The following is a 9144-nucleotide window of genomic DNA, read 5'->3' on the forward strand; positions in this document are numbered from 1 at the left end:
GCCCCTTGTCGCTGCCCCGGCGCCGCCGTGCACTTCCTGCCCCGCCCCGGGAAATGCCCGCCCCGGCCCCTCCTCCTCGCCTTCCGGCCGGGCCTCCGCTGCCCTCTCCTCCCGCGGGGAGTGCGGCTGCTGGGGCCCGCCTCCCCTCCAAGGAGCTCCTGCCGCCGCCCGGGCCGCCCTGGTGCGTCCCCGCCCCGTCTTTCCTCTCCGGTCCTGATTGCCTCGCTGCAGACGGGCTGGCACCCGGACGAGTGTGGGGAAGGCAAATCCGAGGGGCAAAGACGGACGGGTCCTGGTAACAGGACAGCTACACCCAGTGAAGCAAGGCAGTGTCGGAGAACCGGGAGAAGGCAGATTCTGAGAAGAGGAATCCGGGAAGCAATCAGAGAAGGCTGCCTGGAGGAAGTGACATTTAAGGCTAGACCAAAAGAGCAGGGCGTTAACCAAGGACAAGTATTTTGGGCAGCCATTTGTTTACCCAGCAAGCATTTCTTGAGGACATACTCAGTGCCAGACTTTTCCCGGCCCTGGAGTTCAGGGAGGAGGCGAGAATTTGTGTCTTGTGTTTTGTAGAAGGGGAGACGGGGAGGAGGGATAGGGTAAAGGCCATCACAGACTAGACTCAGCTCCTGGAGAGGAATGCCATGAGGGGATGCCAGAGGGGCCCTGCCAGGCATGGGAGGAGCAGGGTCACATGAGCAGAGAGGGAGGGGTGGAGAGGAGTTCCAGAAGGAGGAAGGAGTGCAGGGGCCCAAGGTAGGAGGAAGTTAGGCTCTGCCACGAAAGGAGGCCACCAGGCCACTGGAGGGGACAGTGGAACGTTAGCTCCATTTGACTAAGAAGGCCGGGGGTTCATAAGTGGTGGAGCTAGGATTTGAACCTGCAATACAGGAGCACGAGCTCCAACCACAAGCGTCTCTGTGGCTCTTCCACACAGACCCCATGCAGCACCCAGGAAGGCTGCCAGCTTCTCCTGCAGGGCCCACTGGGGCGGGGCAGGTGCTGGCAGGGACGGCCGGCTGTTGGTGGGAGACCCTGCCCTGGGGAGAGGCCGCAGCGGAAATTGCCGTGGGCTGGTGGCGGCTGTGGTGGCCGTGGTGTGGGCTCGCCGCGGAAATGGCTTCGCGGGGGCCCGTGTGGTTCCCCCCTGGCCCCTGCGCCTGCCTCCTGTGGCTTCTGCACCCACAGAGAGCTCTCTAGCAGGTCCCGCTTCCTGGAGCTTGAGCTGGGGCTGGGAGTGTGGCAGGGACCCTCCTCACTAAACTAAACAAAGAAAAAACGGCACCCCGAGGTGTGGCACACCACAGTCCCCTCTTCGTTCTCTGTTCTCCTCATGGGATTTTGGGCACACATGGCTGGTGTGATTTTCAAGCTCCTGGGTCCAGGATTCGAACCATGAAGTCGGTCAAGTGGGATCCAGTCTCCCCAACCTTGCCATCTGCTGGGCCACCTCTTGCTTTTCTTTTCTTTTTTCTTTTTAGGCTTTCGCCATAGGGTGCATGTGCTCACCAGAGAGAGACAGAGAGAGGATAGTGAAAAGTCACCCACGGGGGGAGCGGCCATGCCATAATCCCCTGTCCTTCATTCTGGCGCATGGGGTACGCGAGTACATAGGCCCAGTGTGATCATCGAGCGCCAGATCCGGGACTCGAACTGCCGTCAGCCATGTGGGAGTCTAGTGCCTTAATCTTCATGCCGCCCACTGCCCCCTGCCTCACTTTAATTTCTATTTGTTTTGAAGTGTGTTTATGTTCCTTCTATGACTGAGACAGAGCGACAGCACCCCAACAGGAGCGTCACGCTGTGTGCACCCCGGCCTCAGCCAGCTGGGAAGGAGGGCACGCATGTGCGGGCGTAGTCGGAGGCCCCGGATGTGGACAGGGACCTCCCCGGCTTGCTTGCAGAGCGTTTGGCTTTACCACGGCACCGGCATCTGGCTCCAAGTAGCCTCTTTATAAACGGGGAGGCCGAGCACCGTGCAGGAGCTCAGTCACGGTCCCTCAACTAGGCAGTGGGGCAGTGGGGTTCAAACCCAGGTCTCCTAGGCTTTAAGCCCATGCCCCACTGTTCTGCCCTTCAGGGACTGGCAGGCTTGGTGCCACCTTGTCTCCCCAGTACAGCCCTGGGGGGATGCAGTCTGTCTCAGCGGACAGAGCGCATGTCACTTCTTTTGGGGGAATTAAGAAGTGGGGCTGGGAGCCACGGGCCTTCAGGATAAGGTTCCACATGGCTACTGTGAACTAGATTTTTAAGGGAATGAAGACTTTCTACTAATAATTCAGCCTCCAACAAAAGAGCTAGCGGCAGAAGAAGCCACGGGCCTTCAGGATAAGGTTCCACATGGCTACTGTGAACTAGATTTTTAAGGGAATGAAGACTTTCTACTAATAATTCAGCCTCCAACAAAAGAGCTAGCGGCAGAAGAAGCTACGGGCCTTCAGGATAAGGTTCCACATGGCTACTGTGAACTAGATTTTTAAGGGAATGAAGACTTTCTACTAATAATTCAGCCTCCAACAAAAGAGCTAGCGAATTTGAAAGAAAACACAACATTCATCAGATGACAAGAAATCACCGCCGGATCACGAGAAACATGGGAAAACAAGAAAATACCTCTCCTCCTAGGGAAAAGAGTAACTCTTCATCCACAAGCAGTTCGGTGAAAATCATGGAAATGTCTGATAAGGAATTCAGATCATTCATAATGTCTAAGCTAACAGAGATGGAAGAGAAGAGAGATAATGAACTACTAAAGAGAAAGGAGAAAGAGATTGACGAGTTCCAAGAGATGAGGAAATTCCTGCAAGATCTAAAAGTGGAATTACACACTTTACAAAAGACTCAAACCGAACTGCTAGAGATGAAGTCTATAATACAAGAAGTCAAAATCTCCCTGGAAAGCATTAAAAGCAGACTAGATCATTCAGAAAATAGAATCTCAGATGTAGAGGAGAAAATGGCTGGCCTAGAAAAATCCACCATGAAGGCTGAGAAAATGGCACAAAAATTTGAGAATAATATGCGAGAAGTACTGGATACCATCAAACGTCCAAATATCCGGATAATTGGCATTCCAGAAGGTGAGGAAACCCATAAGGGCATTGATAATCTATTCCAGGAAATCCTGCAAGAAAACTTTCCAAACCTAGAGAGGCATTCAAAGATCCAGTCCCAGGAAATACAACGGACCCCAAATAGAATCAACCCTAGAAGATCTTCTCCAAGACACATTATAGCCAGGTTGACCAAAACTGCAGACAAAGACAAGATACTAAGATTAGCAAGAGAAAAACATCAAGTTACCTACAAAGGACATCCCATCAGGCTAACAGCAGATCTCTCATCAGAAACAATAAAAGCGAGGAGAGAATGGGAAAATATATTCCAAGTGTTAAGAGAGAAGCAGTTTCAGCCAAGAATACTGTATCCGGCAAGATTATCTTTCAGGTGGGAAGAAAAGACAAGAACATTCTCAGATAAACAAAACCTGAAAGAATTTACCAGCACCAGACCAGACCTCCAAGAAGTTCTCAAGGATGTGCTGTATCAGGAAAACTAAACGCAGATACATGGAAATAAGAGTCCAAAAACTGAGAAAGTAGCTAACTTAATCATAGGGACAAGTCTGGAGTTGAATACTATATCCCAGAATTTAATCAGGAAAATTGAACCAGAACAGAAGATAAAAGTATATGAGACTGATAGGTTCATGCACCTACCATTTGAACAGAATCCTAACCTGTTTCCGGGCTTTAAGCAAAGTTCCTTGGCGGTTCTTTGATTTAAGTTAAAACTGGTTTTCTTAGTAGTAACGAGGGAACTCACCTTTGAAAGTAGTCAGGTTATGTAGGAAATTGTGTGATCAATGCAATGTGGGTGGGAAGGGAATGGAGGACAATTTTGGACACTAGAGGTGGTGTGAGAGGAGGGTGGGAAGGGACAGAGGGTCAGAAAGAGGGGTGGAATTAATTCTAGCAACTAGAAGTGGAAATTTATATTTTTTGTAATGTGCATGATTGAGTCACTATGCAGTGTGTACTGGATGGGAGATCGCATTTTGTGTGCTGTGATGATGCCTAGAGAAGGAATGTAAATTGAGTTACAAAAAAGAGTTTCAGGAAAACAAAATATATCTATTCAATGACTGCAGTAGGATATGTAGCCCCAGTTAGGTGCTACTTGATAGGATGCGTAAAGTTAGACTTGTGCTCATGGAAATGTGTCACATGTGTTTGCTAGGAGGGTATTTGGATTGATGAGGGTCTTTGGTGATTCAATAAAATGTGGGGGGAAAATGGTATAGAAAGCAAACATAGATAACAGAGAAAGTGTGGGAGGAGAACAGGAGGTGGCAGAGGGTAAGAGAGAGGGAACCAAGGAGCCCTATATATAGCAAAAACCTCTCAAAAAAAAAAAAAAGAGTCATTGGCATTTTCTCGGAACCGTTTGTATATACTTTGTCTGTTTTGCTATTGCGTGGTAGTCCTTTTCTTGTTCACTTCTGGAAACACTGTCCATTTGAAAGATTAGCCCTCTATTACATGAGCTTGCTTTCTGTGCACTTACATTGTGTTTATATTTTTTCTATTGAAGTTTACTCTGGATATGATAAAATGCATAGATCTTAACCATTCAGCACACTGAGTTTTGACAAAAAACATGTACTATGTAAATCAAGATGCAAAATATTTCTTTGATATCTTAAACCTCCCATTTGAAACATCTCAGTCAAAACCTCCAAGGACAACAAGTGTTCTGATTTCTGTCACTATTTGATTTGTTTCGCTTTTTAAAAAATTCAAATACTGGAATATTATCATATTTGGCTTCTCTTGATGTAAATGTAAGACTTCATAAAGCTCATGGAAAGTGGAATTAAAATACAAATTAATTTTAGTGCAAAATAAAAAAAAAAAAAAGAAGTGGGGCTGGCAGGTGGTGTAGTGGTTAAGGGGACTGGACTCCCACATGACTGACTGCAGTTCGAGTCCCAGACCTGGCAGCTTGCTTTCTCACTTTCCTTTTCTCTCTCTCTCTGGTCAGATTTAAAAAAAATAATAATACTAAATACAAATAGAGTTAAATAAGTAATTATTTTTTTAAAAAGAAGCAGCAGCAAGAGGGTCAGGTCAGCCAGTGGCGTGGTGGTTAAGCCGCTGGATCCTACGTGGCTGACTGCACAGTTCAAGTCCTACGCCTGGAGCTTGAGAAACGCTGGGCATGAGTGTGTCCGTGCCCAAAGGTAGGGGACGGGACTGTGGCGTGACTATCTCCCATGGGGCACAGGGGTGCTCTCTCTTTCTCTCTCTCTCTCCCTCTGGCCAGTGCAGCACCCTCTGGCAGTTTTCTAAGGGAGGAGGGAGTCATCCGGGCATGGCGGACATGGGCTGGACTCTGGCTGTGGGCTCACTAGCCTGTGGTCGGTGGTAAGCCAGGTCCTCTCCCTGCGCCTTGATTCACCCCCAGGCTGCTGTGAAGACCGGGTTCCCGCTGGGCAAACAGGAATCGTTCAGGAGCCGTCCGTGGGGGAGCAGGTGGGAGCGAGGCTGGGGCACAGTGGCTCGCTATCCTGCTGGTGACCATGGGCCAGGAGCGCACTGCTGGTGCCCGGGGTACCGGTGATCGACGTGCGTGGGAGGAGCCACTGCCATGGATGGGCACCTACCAGGAGCCGCGATGGACGGGCCTTCCCGGGCCTTCCCCACCTGCGGGAGCCTCGCGTCTGCGCCTCCATTTCCCAGGTGCGTTTGGAAGTGGAGGCTCAGCAGTGGCTGGGGCACCCGGTCTCAGCTGCTATGGTGGCCTTGGGACTGGAACCCCGGCTAGGCACACTCAGCGGCCCCGCCCGCCCCGACCAGCCGGCTGACTGAAAGAAGAAAAGCAGGGGGGTGGTCAGCGCGTCCCAGGAGAGGGGCTGCGACCTCCATTTTTTCAGGAACGGCAGTGCCTCGCAGGGCTCATACAGTGCACTACAGGCGGGCCGAGCCGAGGAGCGGCCATGGCCCACTTGGTAGGACTTTAGTGGGGACATGCTTGGCCCTGCAGCGGCCGCTGAATTTCCTTGTGGGCCCGACACCTCGGCCTGGGCACAGCTTGGGCCCCACACCTGGCCTTTAGCGGATGCTCAGGCAGGCCCAGGAGTCCTGCATCCTCTGATGCTGCCCCAATGCGCTGTGTGACCTCAGCCGAGACACCAACCTCTCTGGGCCCTGGTGCCAGAGAAGCACGCGACTAGGACTTGCAGGTCCCTGTCCCTCTGCCTGGAGGGCCGAGAGCCGGTGGACTCAGAGCTGGGAGGCTCCAGGGTGCACCAATACCATCTGGGCCTGCGGCTGGGGAGCAGGCACCCTCTGGCCATGGGCAGGCCTAGGAAGGACCAGGCACCTGCCCTATTGGGAGCTGGTGCTGCTCCCTCCCCGCCCCGCCCCCAGCCGCAGGGCAGTCACCCTGGCCTGGCCCCGAAGGCGACACGCTCCAGGTGGGGCCTGCTGCTGCAGGTGCAGCTGGAGGGGATGCCACTCACCGGAGCCTGGTCCTCTACATTGCCACAGGACCCCTCTGAGTGCCAGCTCTGACCGAGCCCTGGGGCTGCCGGCTGCTGACCGGCCTGCTGAAAGCTGCTCCAACACAGGAGGCGGGGTCAGGGGACCGGGGCGACGTGGGTCCGTCATAGACTGTCTAAAAACCAACCAGGCCCGGGAGACAGATGGAAGCCCCCGCCCTCTAGGAGGGGAGGAGACCACAGCAAGGAAAGAGGCCTGTGGGGATGGCGGGGACTGAGCAGGGCCGCGGGGGGGGCGGGGAGCCATGGGGCGGTGGAACCTCTCTTTTCCTTTTATTTTAAGTTTCCTGTAGGGCATGTGTACTCAGCAGAGACAGAACGGGGGAAGTGAGAAAGCTAGCCACTAGGGCTGGCAGGTGGCATGGTGGTTGGGGTGCTGGATTCCCACATGGCTGACTGTGGTTCAAGTCACAGACCTGGTGGCTTGTTTTCTCACTTTCCTTTTCTCTCTCTCTCTCTCTCTCTCTCCTTCTCTGTCTCTCTCTGGTCAAATTTAAAACATGATAACAAAATAAAATAATTGTTTGAGAGGTTTTTGCTATAGGGCGCGTGTGCTCACCAGAAGGACAGACAGAGACAGAGAGACAGAAAGTGAGAAATCACCCTCCAGGGGAGGTGGCCACGCTGCAATCCCTTCTCCTCCATTCTCCTCTCGGGATCTTGGGCACGCACACACACACGCCTGGCATGAGTTTAAGCCACCAGGTCCAGGCCTTGAACTGTGGTCCATTACATGGGTGTCCAGCGATGTAGCCATTACACCAACTGCTGGTCCCAAATAAAATAATTCTTTAAAAAGAAGGAAAGAGAGTCACCAGGGCCTTTCGCGCTACCCGCCCAAGCGTCCACGGCGTTGTTCTGGGTTCCCAGCGTGACTTACAGGGAAACGCCCACAGCGTCCAGTGCCTTGGTGTCCTGCAGGTGAAGGAGGAGGCTGTCGTCAAATCCCTTGCCGCAGGAACCCACTTAGGTGGCACCAACCTGGACTTCCGAATGGAGCAGTACAGCCACAAAAGGCAAAGTGATGGCCTCTCCGTCACACTCTGAAGAGGACCCTGGAGAAGCGTCTGCCGCACTCATGCCATAGCTGCCATCGAAAACCCTGCCGACGTCAGTGTCAGATCTGGACAGAGGAACACTGGACAGAGGGCTGTGCTGAAGTTCGCTGCTGCCGCTGGAGCCACTCCTAGTGCTGGTCCTTCACTCCTGGAACCTTCACTAACCAGATCCAGGCGGCCTTCCTGGAGCCGCGTCTTCTGGTGGTGACTGATCCCAGGGCCAACCCCCAGCCTCTCACAGAGGCGTCTTGTTAATCCACCTCCCATTGCCCTGTGCACACGGATTCCCCTCTGCACTGTGTGGACATCGCCATCCCAGGCAACAACAAGGGAGCTCACTCAGTAGGTCCAATGCGGTGGATGCTGGCCAGGGAGGTGCTGCGCATGTATGGCACCATCTCCCGTGAGCGCCCGTGGGAGGTCAGGCCTGAGCTCTACTTCTGCAGAGATCCTGAAGAGATTGAAGAGGAGGAGCAGGCTGCAGCTGAAAAGGCTGTGACCAAGGAGGAATGTCGGGGTGAACGGACTGCTCCAGCTCCTGAGTTGACTGCTGCTCAGCCTGAGGTCGCCGCATGGCATGCAGGTGCCCTCTGTGCCCACCCGGCAGCTCCCTACTGAGGACTGGAGTGCTCAGCCTCCACCAAAGACTGGCCTGCAACCCCCACTGCTCAGGCCACTGAATGGGTGGGAACAACCCCTGAGTGGTCTTAAGTCTGCTCTTCACAGACTCTTATACAAAGTGGAAATAAGGTTGGTAAGGAAAATAAAATAAAAAGTCACCAGGTCTGAGACTCCAACCATGATCAGTCGTGGAGTCCGGTGTGTGAGCCACCATGCACCTGCTGGCCCCAGGAGGCCCCGGCTTAGTGGACGGGGACTCTGAGAAACGGACCGCGAGCGATGCAGGACAGGCACCTGGACGTCGGAGGGAAGGGCATTGCGGGCGGAGGGAACAGCCAGGGGCTGCATGGAGGAGGCTCAGTGTTCAAGGTGGAGGCGGGGCGAGCGGCCGTGAGAGGGCTGTGGGTTTGATTCTGCCTGTGATTCCAGGTCCCTGCAGGGCTCCCGATGGGGCGCCACCATCTCGTTTGGTCCTCCATGAAGCCCCTGCCAGCAAGAGGCAGTACCAGGGGCTCCAGGGCTCCCCAGGTCTGAGGTCCTGGTCACTGTCAGCTGCACCAGCCCCGGGCTCTGCTCTGCATCCTCAGCCCTGCAGCAGCACCCAGCACCTGGTGAGGCGTCGGGCTCAGCCTCCGCGCCCGCCCCCAGCCGTGCTCAGTTAACACAGGCTGCAGCGTGGTTCTGCGGGGCCTCCACGGGCATCCTGGTTTTTATCCCGTTACCGATCCTCTATGGGCCGAGCTCGCGGGTCTGAGACACAGACAAAAGCTGTTGGTGGTGTGGAGGGTAAGGCGTTGGATTCCACATGGTCGATGTCGGTTCGAATCCTGGACCCAGTGGCTTGAAGAACACGCCAGGCTCATCATGTGCGTGTGTGCCCAAAACCCTGAGAGGAGGTTGGAG

The 9144-nt window shown here is 53.7% G+C and overlaps 1 pseudogene; it reads left to right on the forward strand.

Annotated features, from left to right (window-relative positions):
- Positions 1-5676: 5676 nt before the first annotated feature.
- Positions 5677-8347, forward strand: LOC102470860 (40S ribosomal protein SA pseudogene; annotated as a pseudogene).
- The last annotated feature ends 797 nt before the right edge of the window (positions 8348-9144 follow it).

This window comes from Tupaia chinensis, unplaced genomic scaffold, assembly GCF_000334495.1.
Source record: "Tupaia chinensis unplaced genomic scaffold, TupChi_1.0 Scaffold000365_1, whole genome shotgun sequence".
Taxonomy (NCBI): Eukaryota; Metazoa; Chordata; class Mammalia; order Scandentia; family Tupaiidae; genus Tupaia; species Tupaia belangeri.